At 45.7% G+C, this 18,274-nt stretch overlaps 1 pseudogene; it reads right to left on the reverse strand.

Moving 5' to 3' along the window:
* Nucleotides 1-11,412: 11,412 nt before the first annotated feature.
* Nucleotides 11,413-11,530, reverse strand: LOC126420226 (5S ribosomal RNA; annotated as a pseudogene).
* Between the last annotated feature and the right edge of the window lie 6,744 nt (nucleotides 11,531-18,274).

Consider the following 18,274-nt stretch of genomic DNA (forward strand, 5'->3'; position numbering starts at 1 on the left):
TCAGATAGCTGTGTAATTTGTGTGTTAGAGAAATATGGTACCGATGTGTAAAGTTGTATAAGCAAATACCATATTAGCTAGGGTTCCTTGTGCTTGCCAAACACATGGTACACAAAGTAGGCGTGTACCCCCCTGAGGATTAATGTAATTATACCCTCAGGTGTTACAGATTACAGCAATGGAATGAAATGTATCACGGAAAACTTTCTTTGTAATTCAAAAATCTTTGAAAATAAATGTTTTAAGTACACAATTAATCACTCAAATACGTGTACTGTAGCGCTAAATGTGCGTCTTGTTGCAACATAATCTGTGTGGAAGTGTCGTAGTTATCGTCCTCCGAAAGCTAAGTTCTGCAGAAGTCAATGTACTTACCTCATAATACACAAAAGTGAAATGCTTTGCGTATAAATGTCTTAGTTATTACGCTTATTGCCGTGATGAGGAAAGTACTGTGCTGTAACGTATTGTTGTGCTACGGAAAAGGCCGTCTCATTGTAGCTATACCACAAAAGTTACTACTAAAACCTGTTCTTTCCAGAATAAAACAGAAAACTGTGCAGATATAAAACAGAAACACTGCAAAAGCAACATTGTAAATTGTCACTCATTAGTAGCGTCGTGATAAAATCGTGTAGCTGTCACATAAACTAACCACTGTGCCATCTGGTATCTCACTGAAAGTACTTTAAATCCAGAATATATTTTCAAGTAAACCAAAATGTTGCATTAAAATCTCATTAGCAGTACCAGATATAATGTTATTTTTCTCGGAGCCAGCCGGCGCACGTGTATGCCTGCGGTGCGAGTCATTGTCTGTCTCTTTGTTGCCGCGCGTCGTTACTGGGATTAGGAGGCCTAACTTCCACAAATTCGCCTTGCCGAGAGGGCCCAGTTCTGTTTAAAGCTCGCCAGTTCTGATGCAATTCAGGTCTGTCGTTACGATCATATCGTCTGTCGTCATGTCGGTAGATTCCATAGTTTCTTTCTTGTCGGTCACATGGTGGAGAATTTCTCCCTGAATCGTAACTGCGCGCTGGTCCGTTGCGTCTAAAGTTATTCTGTCTCCCTTGATAGTATTTATTTTGGTTCCCATATTGTCTGTTTCTCTTATTGTCTCTGTGATAGTCATTACCACGGAGAGGTGATCTTTCCCTGTAGTTATTACTACTCTGCCAACGGTTGTCATATGGGTGGTGTCTGTTTTGGTCACGATTTGTGTTGTGAGAATAGCCTTGTCGTGTCAAGTTATTACTTCTTTCATCGCGGAATTGCGACAGATGTGACCTGTAATTGTTGTGTTCCTGGTTTCGCGTTCCGCGATTGTCAGTGTCAATTTCTAATTCTTGTAAGAGTCCCTGAAATGCTTCAATGTCGTCTTTGCAACGTCCTGCCAAAATAATATGTCGTAAATGTTCAGGCAGTTTGATTAAGCAAATGCGGATAAGTTCTGAGGGGCTGTATGGGTTTGAAAGATACTGATTCTTATGCAACATGTCTTCAAAATATTTCATAAGACTGGAAAATTCAGATTGTTCGAAACGTTTCATCATTATGATGCTATGTTTTACTCGGTCTTGTGTGGCTTGAGACCAATATGCTGAGAGGAAGGCATGGTAAAACTCTCCTTCACTGTGGCAATCGTGAATTACCGATCGCATTCTTACAGCTGGTTCATTCTCCAAGTAGCCACACATAAATTCTAATCTGTGTTCTAACGACCAGTTGGGAGGAAAACAATGAGAGAATTGATGGAGCCACGCTTGTGGATGAATGTCGTTGCCAGAATTCTTAAATGTTTTGAATTTACGTGTAGTAATGAACAGCTTATAGTCAAAATCATCGTGTCGGCGAGTAGCATATCGGTCATTGTTAGTTCGTGTCGGCGGTTCCATTTCAAAATTCGGTGCACCTTGCCAATTTCTTTCATAACTTCCGAAATGCGCTGTGTTATTATTTTGTGGCTGTTCCGTATTTCTATGTCCCTCTTCCCGTATTGGAGCGCGAGTGTCCTCTGAAATACGTAATTCTTGTATTACCTGTGTCAGCTGATCTTGTACTTCCCGGATTTCTCTTTGGTGTTGCGTATTAATTTGATTCTGATTCTGTTTGAATTTTCTAATTTGTTCGTACTCTTCTGTGTCATTAAAGACTACCGGTCTTGCGTCAATCAGATTATCATCTACCTTCGTAGATAAATTAGTGAACTGATCCAAAAGTTCGGCTACTTTCTCCGATAGTGTACTTATTTCCTCAGTGTGTTTTTCTGAACCAAGTTTCAGAGTATCTACTGTGTCCTTAAAGTTTTGCTGAGTTTTTGCAAGTTGCGTAACCGAATCGGTAGATGCAACTGAGTCAAATTTAGCTTGCAAGGTCTCATGATTTTCATGAACAATAATTTACAGTTCTTTTATGGCTGCTTCGTGATTCTGTAATGCATTTTCATGCCGCGAAAAAATAGGTTGAAAATGCTCACAAATTTGTGTTTTTAAGTCATTACAGACTTTTTGACATTTCGATTCAATGTTATGTAACTCAGTAGTTAAATCTTCACGTGTTTGTTCAAGCGTATGTTCCACTGAGTCTAACTTTTGAAGCTTTTCTTCCATTGTGTCTAACTTTTGAAGATTTTGTTCCATTGTGTCTAACTGTTGCTGTGTTTGTCTCTGGTGTTGTTCCATTGTGTCTAACTTTTGAAGCTTTTGTCCCATTTGTCTCTGATTTTGTTCCATTTGTTGCATTAATTGTAATAACAATGCACTGGTGTCTGAAACATGTTCCTCAGTGCTTTTCGGCAGTGAATTTACACCAGCAACATTCACATTTTGACAAGCGGAAAATGTGTCTTGACTCATTTGAGAAAACGGTGAGAACCCAAAACCTGAGTCTACAGTATTTGCAAAATTGTGTCCTGTCATTCCCGATTCCTGAGGCGAGCTGTTGCCGACCGATCGATCGATAATGCGTCCCTCTTCACTAATTGTTTCACTGTCCACGCCATTGTTTGCCGCCCGCTCCATTTCCCTATGCACAGTTACCAAATTACTACTTTGAATGTCTGTTAATTCATTACTCTGCGGCGCTAACACACTGCTTTCGTCTTCACTGTCATTTCTCAGTTTACTTTGGAGCCTAGTATTACGTTTTTCACACGCCATTATTGTCACAATATTTCACACGACAACACAGAAAAGCACAATTTGAAGAGCAAAAATAAGAGAACACATTAACATAACACTGAAAAAATATCTAGTTAATTGCACGCGCTGCTGAGAAATACTTGGTGTAAAACTGCATGCATGCTACAACTGTTTTACTGTACCACAATGAAAGGCTGCAACTACAAAGGAGATTCTCTCTACAATTACGCGCTAGCAATAAACAAAGGCTACACTAATTACACAAACTACAAGAAAAAAAATCAGAAGACTCCAGTGAGGTATCCTAGGCCAAAGGTCGACATATGAAACGTCCCCTTTGAACAATTATACATGACTGTGCTTAAACTGACACACAATATTTTGTTAGCGCAACGCAATCTGACTTTCAAAATTCCCTACAAAAGAATGGCCCTGACTAACGTTAAACTATACCTTTCACAAATCACTTACCTCACAAAAATCTTCGCTGCTCAAGCTACTGCCATACAGCGAGCGCCACTACTGCCAGCTAAATAAAAGATTCAAACTATGGAAGGCACTAACTACTGATAGGGATAGTTAGCAAATGAAAGATATTAATAGAGAACAAACAATGTATTTACCTTGATATCATCATATATAAATATAGCAGTTCATGACAAATTTCAAAACTCCGCTATCTCTCTCCCCACATCCACCACTGCTGGCGGCTCACCTCCAACTGCGCAACGCTAAGCGCTGTTCACAGCCAGCTGCCTAACACTACAATGGCGAGTATTACAACAATGCAAAGCAGCCACAGACTGCACACAGCACAGCCAGTGATTTTCATACAGAGGTGGCGTTACCAATAAAAAACCTAAACAGCCTACTTACATGGAGAAAACATAAACAGCCTACTTACAACATTTTTGCCCAATATTTTACCCCTTTGGTGGTTTAATTTCCAAATGCTGAAACAGGTATTTTTTATTTTTAACTCAGAAACCAAATGTTAATTTTCGTAGTTCTAGTTTCAATATTGCCTTAACAGCGACATTTTCGAAAAAGCCTTTCGCCCCTATTTCACCCGCTTAGGAGAGGAATTTCGAACTGTCCCTTCTTCAACGTTGCCTACAATACAAGATCCGCACAACTTTCAAGATTATGTCCTTAGCGGTCAGGGCTGGGCGACGATGAGTAGACAGTCAGGACACTGCCTTTTATATATATAGACGAAACGTTCTGTTGGGTGTTCTGGCGTAACATCAAGCGCCGGCACGTCGGCAAGGAACGTAACCGCAGAGAAGGCTGTGAGACGACGTGAGCCAATAGCACGCTGACTAGCACGACACCACGGTAGGAGGGCCTCTACACGAAGAGAAAAAAAGCGACGCGCAACCCGGCCGCGGCCACACTAGAAGACGAGGCGTTATCCTCCTAGTTAGCCGAGACTTGTGCTTGCATGGAAATTATATATAGCGAAGGGCATTATTTGCATGTCGCCAATTGCTAGCGACCCATCATGTAGAAACAAAAGTTAGGTGCTGTCAATTCAATTACTGTAATAACTCCATTAATATGATTTGCTTGTATGTTGCCTAGCTATACGAGTAAACGGCTTCCTAGGCACCCTATATTACGCAAGTGGGCAGGATCCCACATTATGTACTCGAAATGGCTGTTGCAGACGTTGAAAAGGAACATTACATACACTATATTTTTTCTGAATTTACTTGAAGTTGTGCAGACATACGTCAATTACAAAATTGTTGAGGCTTTCGTGGCCACTTGTTGACAAACTGCCTATTGGCTCCTGACTCGGGTTCTTCGGCCGACGTTCATCTAATAATTTTACTGACGTTTCGCCAGCACGAGTGGCTGGCATTGTGAAAGCTTCACCCTCCATTGCCGGTGGTGAAATTGAGCCGAGCTAGCAGCCGCAGACTATATATACCTGGCGCACCAACGTCCGAGGGCTTCTCCGCGTTCATTTCCGATGCGGTTCTCCTGTTGCTACCTGCGACGGTCGTTCGTTGCAGTACGGGCAGCCAGGATCCGTTTACCTTAAGGCGTTCCTCTTTCTTGTTGAAGCTGTTCGCGTGTTTTTGTATTTCTACAGCTTCTCCGAACAACCTTTCGGGGCATGGTAATGAGCTTGATATGAACATCAGCAATTCGTGGTCACTTTACGTCTCGACACATAAGATGCGTTGGATGCTTCGCGTCCCTCTGCATTCAATTTCTTTTATAAGCTGCGCGTCTTTGATAGGTTCTGATACTTTCTTATTAGTTTAATAAAATATGTACTATAATATTCAAATATTAATGTAAGTGCGCTCCTTTTGAGGAGAGAGTGTTTTCGATTGGCCTAATCTACAGGACACCTTGCACTAATTGCAGTGAGATATTTTGCCCCTTTTTTCTTTTAAGTTTCGTAATTCACGTGTTGTAGAGTTCTGCTACTTAGTAGGGACAGTAATCGATGTCCTTATTGACTGGACGTGGTACTTTCCTTTTTGCGTTACAACATTTACACACATATTAAAGTTTTTATTTATGAATGCTACAGCCACAACAACCTGACTAGCATACGGACAAGGGTATGTATGTGTTAATAGAGCTATCATAGGAATTTTACGCCCGTCCGCCTGCCGGGGTGGCCGAGCGGCTCTAGGCGCTACAGTCTGGAACTGCGAGACCACTACGGTCCCCGGTTCGAACTGCTTCGGGCATGGATGTGTGTAATGTCCTTAGGTTGGTTAGGTTTAAGCAGTTCTAAGTTCTAGGGGCTGATGACCTCAGCAGTTAAGTCCCATAGTGCTCAGAGCCATTTGAACCATTTTACGCCCGTCCATTTCGTAAACAGTGTGATTTAAGAGTGAGATATAGCCGACTACTGACGCTGGAGCGTGTTGCAATCGCGTATATCACGCTGGGGCCCACGTACCTTATACCACAAGTCGCATCGTTCCCAGCGTTCAGAGCGCTTTGAACTCGGCACTCTCAACGTTGGCGTTCGACAGTACGGTCCGTGTATGGACGGCTTAACGCGCTGCTCGTCAAGTCCAAGTCTGCGGAGGCGGAGCAGTGGGGGGCAGTCGGTGTCTGCTGTCGCCACGTTTTTGCCGCGCGCGGGAGTGAGTGGCGTTATCGCTCGTCGCACATGTGCGAGGTGTGGAAGGCAGTCAGCGAGCGAGGGCAATTTGTCTTGGAATGTTGGCAGCGCTTGTTAGGTGCGACTCGTCGCCCCATCTAGCCGCGACTAATGGGGGGAGACGCCAGTTCCTGCCCGCCGCCAGCCACACGTGCTTCCTGCGCAGGCGCAGATATCTCCCCCCAGCATCCTCTGCATCTATAAGGGGAAGTCACGTGGAAGCGAGGCAGATGGAGAAAAATGCGAAGGGTGCACGATAAGTAATACACCACGTTTTCTGAAATCAGGTTGCTTTCATTAAGGATTCCAACACACCATGTTATTCACCACACTTTTAGATATACACAGAGAGGTCCATTGATAGTGACCGGGCCAAATATCTTACCAAATAAGCGTCAAACGAAAAACTACAAAGAACGAGGCGAGCTTGAAGGGGGAAACCAGATGGCGTTATGGTTGGCCCACTAGATGACGCTGCAATAGGTCAAACGGATATCAACTGCGTTTTTTAAAAATAGGAACCCCCTTTTTTTATTACATATTCGTGTAGTACGTAAAGAAATATGAATGTTTTAGTTGAACCACTTTTTTCGCTTTGTGATAGATGGTGCTGTAATGGTCACAAACGTATAAGTACGTGGTATCATGCAAAATTCCACCAGTGCGGACAGTATTTGCTTCGTGATACATTACCCGTGTTAAAATGGACCGTTTAGCAATTGCGGGAAAGGTCGATATCGTGTTGATGTATGGCTATTGTGATCAAAATTCCCAACGGGCGTGTGCTATGTATGCTGCTCGGTATCCTGGACGACATCATCCAAGTGTCCCGACCGTTCGCCGGATAGTTACGTTATTTAAGCAAACAGGAAGTGTTCAGCCACATGTGAAACGTCAACCACGACCTGCAATAATTGATGATGCACAAGTAGATATTTAGCTGCTGTCGCGGCTAATCCGCACATCAGTAGCAGACTAATTGCGCGAGAATCGGGAATCTCAAAAACGTCGGTGTTGAGAATGTTACATCAACATCGATTGCACCCGTAGCATATTTCTATGCACCGGGAATTGCATGGCGACGACTTTGAACGTCGTGTACAGTTCTGCCACTGGGCACAAGAGAAATTACGGGACGATGACAAATTTTTTGCACGCGTTCTATTTAGCGACAAAGCGTCATTCACCAACAGCGGTAACGTAAACCTGCATAATATGCACTATTGGGCAACGGAAAATCCACGATGGCTGCGACAAGTGGAACATCAGCTTCCTTGTCGGGTTAATGTATGGTGCGTCATTATGGGAGGAAGGATAATTGGCCCCCATTTTATCGATGGCAATCTAAATGGTGCAATGTATACTGATTACCTAGGTAATGTTCTACCGATGTTACTACAAGATGTTTCACTGCATGACAGAATGGCGATGTACTTCCAACATGATGGATGTCCGGCACATAGCTCGCGTGCGGTTGAAGCGGTATTGCATAGCATATTTCATGACAGGTGGATTGGTCGTCGAAGCACCATACCATGGCCCCTCACGTTCACCGGATCTGACGTCCGCGGATTTCTTTCTGTGAGGGAAACTGAAGGATACTTGCTATCGCGATCCACCGACAACGCCTGATAACATGCGTCAGCGCTTGTCAATGCATGTGCGAACATCACGGAAGGCGAACTACTCGCTGTTGAGAGGAATGTCGTTACACGTATTGCGAAATGCATTGAGGCTGACGGACATCATTTTGAGCGTTTATTGCATTAATGTGGTATTTACAGGTAATCACGCTGTAACAGCATGCGTTCTCAGAAATGATAATTTCACAAAGGTACATGTATCACATTGGAACAACCGAAATAAAATGCAGAAACGTTCCTACGTTCTGTATTTTAATTTAAAAAACCTACCTGTTACCAGCTGTTGGTCTAAAATTGTGAGCCATATGGTTATGACTATTACAGCGCCGTCTATCACAAAGCGAAAAAAGTGGTCCAACTGAAACATTCATATTTCTTTACGTACTACACGAATATGTAATAAAAAAATGGGGGTTCGTATTTGAGAAAACGGAGTTGATATCCTTTTGACCTATGGCAGCGCCATCTAGCGGGCCAACCATAGCGCCATCTGGTTTCCCCCATCAAGCTAGACAAGTTTCGTGCTTTGTAGTTTTTTCGGTTGATGCTTATTTCGTGAGATATTTGGCCCTGTCACGATAAATGAACCACCCTGTACAACCACCGTTCAGTGCGACGGTCTTACGCCACCTTACTGGGAGGGCCTGTCCACCTTCACGGTACTCCGCTACTGGTCGACGTAGGAGCCAGCGTCTTCCTACATCAGTAGTCTCCCCATCATCCACGCACTGCTTCCCGCGGAGTGCATCCTTCTTTGGGCCAGACAAGAGCAGGTCGGAAGAAGCGAGATCTGGCCTGTAAGGTGGATGAGGAAAACCAGTCCATTGAAGTTTTGTGAATGTGTCAGTACTACCAACAGAGACGTCCAGCTGTGCAGCGAGGTGTTTGACTATGATCCGTCGATCACCTCGAATGAGAGTGTCCGCACGTCCCAGCACTGCAGGACCCACGGCCTTGTGCGGCAGGCCGGCACGCGGGAGATCGGAAAAGCTTGCACAACCTTACTGCGATGATGACAGACTTCTCGCCCAACGACTCACCGTGCTTTTGATGATATTCTTCTCGGGTGTGCAGCCGGATCATATCATCTTGACACAATATTTCACCGGTCCAACTGGCCGCCATCTTCAGGTGAGAGTGCTGGTACACCATCTCAGCGCAAGCGGCGGCCCCTATATAGACCGCAGAAGGCCCACAACGCGTACGCGAGAAGGTGCCGTAACTGCCCTCTAGCGCAAGTAAACATACGGCGCCCCAATCAAGGAAACAGGCGAAATCGACATATCGCTATCAAAAATTAAAAATTATCCCGACGATCGAAAACAGACCATTGTTTTTTAATGTCTGATAACACTGGGTTCCTAGTCTTACTTAAAAGGTAACCCTTGTCTCTGTTAATAAGATTACCAGATAATCGAATCTCTATGGAATTTTTTAAAACACAGTCCCAATAGCGAGACGCAGCGGCAACCATTTGTGTCTCGTCATACAGCCTTCTATGTCCCTCGGTGAGATAGTGCTCCGCCACTGCAGATTTCTCAGGCTGAAGCAACCGTGTGTGCCGCTGGTGCTCAACGCATCGGTCCTGAATGATCCGGATTGTCTGACCAATATAAGCCTTCCCACACTGGCAAGGGATCTTGTACACACCGGGCTTCCTCAAACCCAAGTCATCCTTAACTGAGCCAAGAAGCGCTCTACTACTTTTGATATGATATCTTTTAAAATATCTTCCTATTTTCGAGGAAATGCTCCCAGCAAAAGGCAGAAAAGCCACCGATTTGCAGGTATCTTCTGGTGGTTCAGGCGAAGGTCCAAACTGAAAGCACGACGCATCTGTTTATCTGCATAGCCATTCTGCTTGAACACGACACGAGAATTGGATCAAGGTTAAGCTTTCTCCGTCTGAAATGGCATAAGCTCTTCTCGCCAACGTCCGCAGGACCCCCGTACGCTGGAACGATGGATGACAGCTAGAAGCATGCAGGTAACGGTCCGTGTGCGTAGGCTTTCGATAAACACTGTGTCCCATCATCCTTTCTGTACACACGGAAGCCTTCCATCAATTTCCACCTCCATGGTAAATTTGATGCTAGGATGCAGGGAATTAAAATGATCTAGGAGGCGGTTAAGAGCTTCTCTCCCACGAGGCCACACCATAAAAGTATCGTCGACGTACCTCCAGAAACAGGTTGGTTTTAAAGACGCCGTCTTCAGCGCAATGTCCTCCATAAAAAGATTGGAGACTATTGGGGACAATGGGCTCCCCATAGCCACTCGATCAGTCTGTTCAACATATTTGTCATTGAATAAAAAGTACATCGACGCCAACACATGGCGACAAAGCTTGGTTGTTTCCTCATCCAGTTTCTCACTAATTAATTGCAAGGATTCTTCCAGAGGAACCCGGGTAAATAGCGACGTGACAGCAAAACTCACAAGCAAATCCCAGGGACTAAGAGACAAGGACTTCAATCTCTAAATAAATACCGTAGAATTGGGGATGTGATGTTCACATTTACCGACGTGAGGGCCAAGAACAGATGCTAGAGGACAGTTACGGCACCTTCTCGCGCTTGCGTTGTGGGCCTTATGCGGTCTATACACGGGCCGCCGCTTGCGCTGAGAAGTCGTTTCCGGCGAGATCGTGTACCAGCACACTCACCTGAAGAAGGCGTTGGAACGCGTTGGACCGCTGAAATATTGTGTCGAGATGACGTTATGATCCGACTGCACACCCGGGAAGAATATTATCAATTATTACGCCGGGAAAGCTTTCGTAATCACACTGTGCTTTTCCTCACTGCCAAGTCTCTGTAGACACTCTGCAAGCGCTTATGAATATCTGCAATGCTCTGATTTTCCGCCAAAAGAAACGCAATGACAGTTCTTCTTCTGGGAACGTACCTCAGTTACAGAGGCTAATAGGAAGGCTCTACATAGCGCTACCGAGCAAGGTGGGCAGTGGTTAGCACACTGGACTCGCATTCGGGAAGACGACGGTTCAGATCCGCGCCCGGCCATCCTGTTTAGGTTTCCCGTGATTTCCCTAAATCGCGCCAGGCAAAGGCTGGGATGGGCAGGTCAGACTTCCTTCCCCATCCTTCCCTAACCCGATGAGACCGATTAACACGCTGTTTTCCCCCAAATCAACCAACAAATCTGTATAGCGCTGTCTCCTATAGGAACTTCATGAAACAAATTCCGCATTTTTTCAGTTGAAATTGGCCGAGAAAAAAATTTGTTGCATTACTTTTTGAACGCCCCTCGTACATAAACACTGAACTCCAGCCGAAGAGGCCATGAAGGCCCAACGGTACCGACTGGCCGCCGTGTCATCCTCATCCCACAGGCGTCACTCGATGCGGATATGGAGGGGCATGTGGTCAGCACACCACCCTCCCAGCCGTATGTCAGTTTCCGAGGCCGGAGCCGCAACTCCTCAATCAAGCAGCTCCTCAGTTTGCCTCACAAGGGCTGAGTGCACCGCACTTGCCAACAGCGCTCGGCAGACCGGATGGTCACCCATCCAAGTGCTAGCCCAACCCGACAGCGCTTAACTTCGCTGATCTAACGGGAACCGGTGTTACCACTGCGGCAAGGCCGTTGGCTCGCCTACTATATAACCTGATAATTATTCCAAAACTGCCTTCGTTGAAAAATGTTTGCGTTTGCCTATGGAACCTTGATTCTACTCTTTGTCCGAGGCAAATCGACGGCCACGAATGTCTTTCTTCACGGCTTCAAAAACATGGAAATCGCTTTTGGATCGATCGGGGCTATACAGGTCAAGGGTAGTCAATCTTTTTTACCAACCGCCAACTTCTGCATCTCTATTAGAAGTACAATTTAACGGCCCACCGTTTCCACAGTAATGGTAATTTATAAAGCAGTGAAATTACTTGTACAAAAAAAATGAGACAGATTTAGGGCTAGTTAAAGCATACATAATAATTACTTACGGCACACTCGGAAGTGCCAAAGAAACTGGTATAGGTATGCGTATTCAAATAGAGAGATATGTAAACAGGAAAAATACGGCGTTGCGGTCGGCAACGCCTATATATGACAAGTGTCTGACGCGGTTGTTAGATCGGTTAATGACGCTACAATGACAGTTATCAAGATTTAAGTGATTTTGAACGTGGTGTTATAGTCGGCTCGCGAGCGATGGGATACAGAATCTCCGATGTAGCGATGAAGTGGGGATTTTCCCGTAAGACCATTTCACGAGAGTATCGTGAATATTAGGAATCCGGTAAAACATCAGGTCTCCGACATCGATGCGGATGGACAAAGATCCTGCAAGAACGCGACCAACGACGACTGAAGAGAATCGATCAAAGTGACAGAAGTGCAACCCTTCAGCAAATTGCTGCAGATTTCAATGCTGGGTCATCAGAAAGTGTAAGCGTGCGAGCCTTTCAACGAAACATCATAGATATGGGCTTTCGGAGCGGAAGGCCCACTCATGTACCCTTGGTGACCGCACGACACAAAGCTTTACGCCTCGTCTGGGCCTGTCATCATCGACATTGAAGTATTGATGACTGGAAACATGTTGTCTGGTCGGACGAGTCTCGTTTCAAATTGTATCGAGTGGATGGACGTATACGGGTATGGAGAGAACTTCATGAATCCATGGACCCTGCATGTCAACAGGGGACTGTTCAAGCTGGTGGAGGCTCTGTGGCTCTGTAATGGTGTGGGGCGTGTGCAGTTAAAGTGGGACCCCTGATACTGATACGACTCTAACATAAGGATCCTCTCGGATCACTTACAGCCGTTCATGACCACTGTGCATCCCGATGGACTTGGGTGTTTCCAGCATGACAATGTGATACCCCACACGTCAAGAATTGCTACAGAGTGGCTCCAGGAACAGAGTTTAAACTCTTCCGCTAGCCACAAAACTCCCCAGACATGAATAGATCTGGGATGGCTTACAACGCGCCTTTCGGAAGAAATCTCCACCCTCGTACTCTCACGGATTTATGGACAGCCCTGCAGGATCAATGATTTCTCTCCAGCACTACCTCAGGCATTAGCCGAGTCCATGCTACGTGGCGCTGCACCACTTCCACGAACTCGCTGGGGCCGTACACGATATTAGACAGGAATACCAGCTTCTTTGGCTCTTCAGTGTACTCTATGTCAAAATTTTTTGGAAAGTTAATGAAATTCTTTTAAAACCACTGCCGCCTACTGCCCTCCATGGTACCTGGAACGCCCATTAGTGGGCGGTAGGGATTATGTTATCTACCACTGGGATAGAGCATATGTAAGGGCTTCCCAGCGTAGTCTAAAGGGCCTTGTCAACATGTGAGCGGCGAATTTGTCCGCAGGTTGTTTCGGCTACGCTTCAGAAGGTTCGCTATGAAGGCCTTACACATTCTCCATACAGTCCCGGTCTTTCCCCATGCAATTTCCACATTTTTGAAGCCCTGAGGTATTTGTGGGCTTCGATTTGCTTCGGCTGAAGAGGTGCGTGCCCGGCTATAACCATTGTTCCGTAGGCAACTCCAGACATTTTTCCACGAAGTCATTAACCGTCTTGTTTCACAGTGGGGTAAATGGGTAAATCTATTAACAGTTACGGCTTTCAGAGACATGGGTGTCGCCAGGAGTGCTTCAGGGAAGTGTGTTAAGACCGTTGGTGTTCTCTATATACATAAATGATTTGGAGGACGGGGTGGGCAGCAATCTACGGTTGTTTGCTGATGATGCTGTGGAGTCAGTAAAGTGCCGAGGTTGAGATATTGTAGGAAGATATAATATGACAAATTTGTAGTTGGTGTGATGAATGGCAGCTGGCTCTAAATGTCGGAAAATGTAAGTTAATGCGGATGAGTAGGAAGAACAGACCTGTAATGTTCGGATGCAGCACTAGCAGTGAGTTGCATGACGCAGTCACGTTGTTTAGATATCTGGCCGTAATGTTGCCAAGCGATATGAAATGCAATTAGCATGTGAGGATTCTGGTAGTGAAGGCGAATGGTCGACTTCGGTTTACCGGGAGTGCTGCTCCAGTGTTTGGGATCCGTAACAGGTCGGATTAAAGGAAGAGACATAGTTCGGAGGCGGTCTGCTAGATTTGTTACCGGTGGGTTGGACTAATATTCAAGTATTACGGAGATGCTTCGGGAACTCAAATGGGAATCCCTGGAGGAAAGGCGACGTTCTTTTCGAAGAACACTATTGAGTCGGTATTTGAAGCTGACTGCCGAACGATTCTACTCCCACCAACATACGTCGCACGTAAGGACCACGAGGATGAGTTACGAGAAACTAGAGCTCGTATGGAGGCATACAGTCGTTTTTCCCTCGTTCTGTCTGTGAGTGGAACAGTGAATAGTAATGGTACAGCATATCCTTCATCACGCACCGCGCGGTGGCTTGCGGAGTGTCTTATGTACGTGTAGACTACTTTTGAAACAATAACCAACTTACTTACTTTTTCTCATCTGTCTGGTTTTCATTTGGTTGTCCCTTCTACATATACACCGACACCCCGCAGGCGACTTGATGTTGCGTGGCGAAGGGTACTTTGTGCAACAATGTCACTTCGTCTCTTCCTTGTTCTACCTGCAGGAGTTCCGTGGGGTGATGGAAGGTCTGTAGTTCTGTCTTGACGGCCTCTTCGAGAACTATACGTAGGAGGATCAACGTTCGTTGTTTCTCCTAGAAACGTACGAACTCGGAATTTTAACGCTTAACCGCATCGTGATGCAAAACGACTCCATTTTAGTCTGCCAGTTGCCTTGGTTGAGAGTCTCCGTCCGCAACTCGTGGTCGTGCGGTAGCGTTCTCGCTTCCCGTGCCCGGGTTCCCGGGTTCGATTCCCTGCGGGGTCAGGGATTTTCTCTGCCTCGTGATGACTGGGTGTTGTGTCCTTAGGTTAGTTAGGTTTAACTAGTTCTGTTCTAGGAGACTGATGACCATAGATGTTAAGTCCCATAGTGCTCAGAGCCATTTGAGCCATTTTTGAGAATCTCCGTGACGCTTTCGCGATTGTTCCTTGAATTATTTGGTAATCATTAAAGGGTCACTTTTAGAAGTTTTGTTGGAATTATTTTGTATTAATTACGCGATCACTTCTAGACTGAGTACGTCACCTTCAGCAGTGGGACAAATTGTAGGATAATTCCGTTTTTATAAAACATTTAAAGGCATTAAAATTAACGTTCTTTCATCCTGCATCGTGTAAGTTTCTGCCAGAGGATAGAGGTCGTCGTAAGAGTACCTGGAAGTTCAAGGTGCCTAATAGGGGCGAAAATAGCGTGCGGAATTATTCCATTCATAAATTGGATATTGCCAAGCTGTGTTCAGACCAAATGTCTTTTAGTGAAATTTGAAAGAAAGCTGGTTGTTTATAATGTTAACGCATTAAAGTTTCTTTGTGGTATATTCAATGTTTAATGTATTTATTGGGGTTAAGTATTCAGTAACTGTCCTTCAGGATTACACATGTAACAAACTACCTTTTCAGAATTTTGCAATTTTTAATGATGACACTAGTTGTAACGTTGGCAGTCAGAGCTTCATTGTGAGAGGCACCCACATGCCTTGCTCATACTGTGGCATCAAGCAGTCAGGCCTGCAAGATGAGTGGTCTGCCAAGCGAGTGGATTTATTCATATTCTATGACTGATTATGAGCACTAGTACTCACAATTAAGCTACAAATTATTCTCATGTTTGAACATTACGCAACGGAAACGGATAACGCACATCTGACTATTAGTAATTTACACAACTCTGACTGTTCACTACGCACTGGCAATACCACATTTTCTTCTGGTAAACCGTCCGGGATGTAAGGTCGTGGTCCATGAAACTCTTAAGCTCCTAACGTTTCGTCCAGAGCTGCGCTGAACATCTTCAGAGGGGTGTTTCTCCTCCGGTGAGTCTTGCCGACTGACGGGTCGAAAGTGAAATGGCTGGGTCTATACCTATGTTGTGTATGAAGAACCAGCGTCCTTGAAAACGCTCTGTCTTTCGAATTGGTCCTTGGTGGTGCGGATTCGGGGGTTATACGGTAATAGTTAGGGGTCGTTTTTCCCCTGGGTAGATGATGTTAGTGGAGGCGGCGGCGATGATGATGTAAGTGTATGTTTGCGTATGGGTTCATATGACTAACGCCTGAATTGGCGATGGATTGTAGTGATTGGTGCTCTCTGGTCAGGGTTTTGACATCCGAGAGCGACTTATATATCGTAGAAAGTGGGCGTGACCAGAGTTACACGTGATATGCAGAGATAAACTTTGTCAAAGATAAAACTTAATTATCGATCGTAATATCGTCACGGATAAAACTGTCTAGCAATTCTGTAGTGGTACTGTCCAAATATCACTAAGTTTCATAGTCTCTTCTTTCCGATTAAAACTATCCCTATGTTTATATATTTCAATTGCTTCTCTACAAAGCCGTGGGTAATAGTTCGTCGTCGTAGATAAAATTTTTGTTTCGGTAAACTTCACCCGATGATTTCCTGACTGAAAAGCGTGTTCTGCTACAGTCGATTTATCTGCTTTTCCTAATCGGCAAAGACTTCTGTGTTCTTTTAACCGTGTATTTACGCTTCTTTTTGTTGTTCCAATATAAACGTGCTCCTCTATCAGCCAGTGGCGTATATAAAATTCCGTGTACATGTGGTAAAGTTTATATTGGAACAACAAAAAGAAGCGTAAATACACGGTTAAAAGAACACAGAAGTCTTTACCGATTAGTAAAAGCAGATAAATCGGCTGTAGCAGAACACGCTTTTCCGTCAGGAAATCATCAAGTGAAGTTTTCGAAACAAAAATTTTATCTACGACGACGAACTATTACCCACGGCTTTGTAGAGAAGCAATTGAAATATATAAACATAGGGATAATTTTAATCGGAAAGAAGAGACCATGAAACTTAGTGATATTTGGACAGTACCACTACAGAATTGCTAGACAGTTTTATCCGTGACGAGATTACGATCGATAGTTAAGTTTTATCTCTGACAAAGATTATCTCTGCATATCACGTGTAACTCTGGTCACGCCCACTTTCTACGATATATAAGTCGCTCTCAGACGTCCGACCCGTCCATCTCCGGCGGTAATTCGGTTGAATATCGCCCTTCGATTTGTGCTGTTCTGGTACCAATCGAAGTGATAGGTGTTGCAGGTTCCAGCCAGCCAGCCAGCCCGTCGGCGTGCAGCAGTCCAGCCAGCAGCCAGTAGTGGTCCTCGCCAGCGGCGGTCCTCGCCAACGGCGGTCCTCGCCAGCAGCCAGCACCTGCCCGCACTGTAGGCAAGCCCACTTTTTACGGCAGTGCCCCAATCTCCAGTCCCCCCCCCCCCCCCTCCTGTAATACCTGTAACCTCCCTTATCCTACCTACTCCCAGAAATGTAAGGCCCGACCCCCTCCTACCACTCCTGAACTCACCGTTCCCGTCCACCCTCTGGACGCCCCCACCCCTCCCGGCAATTCCCTTCGCCCACCCCCTACCGCTGAGGACATCATCCGATTCCTGACTATCATCCTTCAGAATGTCCATCCTTTTCAGCGCCCCCACACCCTCCAACAGATCTCCCTCGCCGCTCCTTCCGTTTTCCAACTCAAAATGTACGCCACCTACTCCCACAACCAGGCCCATTTCACCTTCTCCCGTCTTGACACCCTCGTTTAAATTCCTGTCATGGCGGGTCAGCACTGTATCCTTTTCAACAACATCCGCTCCTTTCCCGCCAACAAGAACCTCTTCCTGCACACCCTTGCCACCCACTGTGTGGATGCCTTCCTCCTCAATGAAAACTTCCTCCAACCCCACCACACCGTCCACACTTCGCCCTACCTCCTCCACCACTCCGATTATACCCTCCCGATTGCGCATGGCGGAGTTGCCATTGGTCACCACCGCCAGATCCCCGTTCGGCACCAACCTCTCCTTCCCGACCCCACCGAGCACCTGGTCCTTAGTCTCTTCTTCCCCGGCCTTACCGTTACCTGCACCACCATCTATGTCCGCCCTAACGCCCCTATTCCCTTCGAATTCCTCTCCCACATTGACCGTACCTTCTCCTCCTACGTGATCGCCGCCGACCTCAACATCCATAGTCGTTCCGCCGCCCTGTTACGGCGGTGGCATCGGTTCCTCTCCTCCCTTCAAGGCGACCTCATCCCCATCCCCCAGCACACCCGTTCCAAATCCAACTCCACTCCTGATGTTATCCTTTCCTCCCCCAACCTCCTTGGCCGCATAACGGTGGATGTCCTGGACTATTGGTAGCGACCATCTCCCTGTCCTCCTTACCGTTTCAGACGGTCGTCCCCCCCGCCCTGACCCTCGATATGACCCTCCCCCTAAGTACATCC

Source organism: Schistocerca serialis, chromosome 9 (genome assembly GCF_023864345.2).
Source record: "Schistocerca serialis cubense isolate TAMUIC-IGC-003099 chromosome 9, iqSchSeri2.2, whole genome shotgun sequence".
Taxonomy (NCBI): Eukaryota; Metazoa; Arthropoda; class Insecta; order Orthoptera; family Acrididae; genus Schistocerca; species Schistocerca serialis.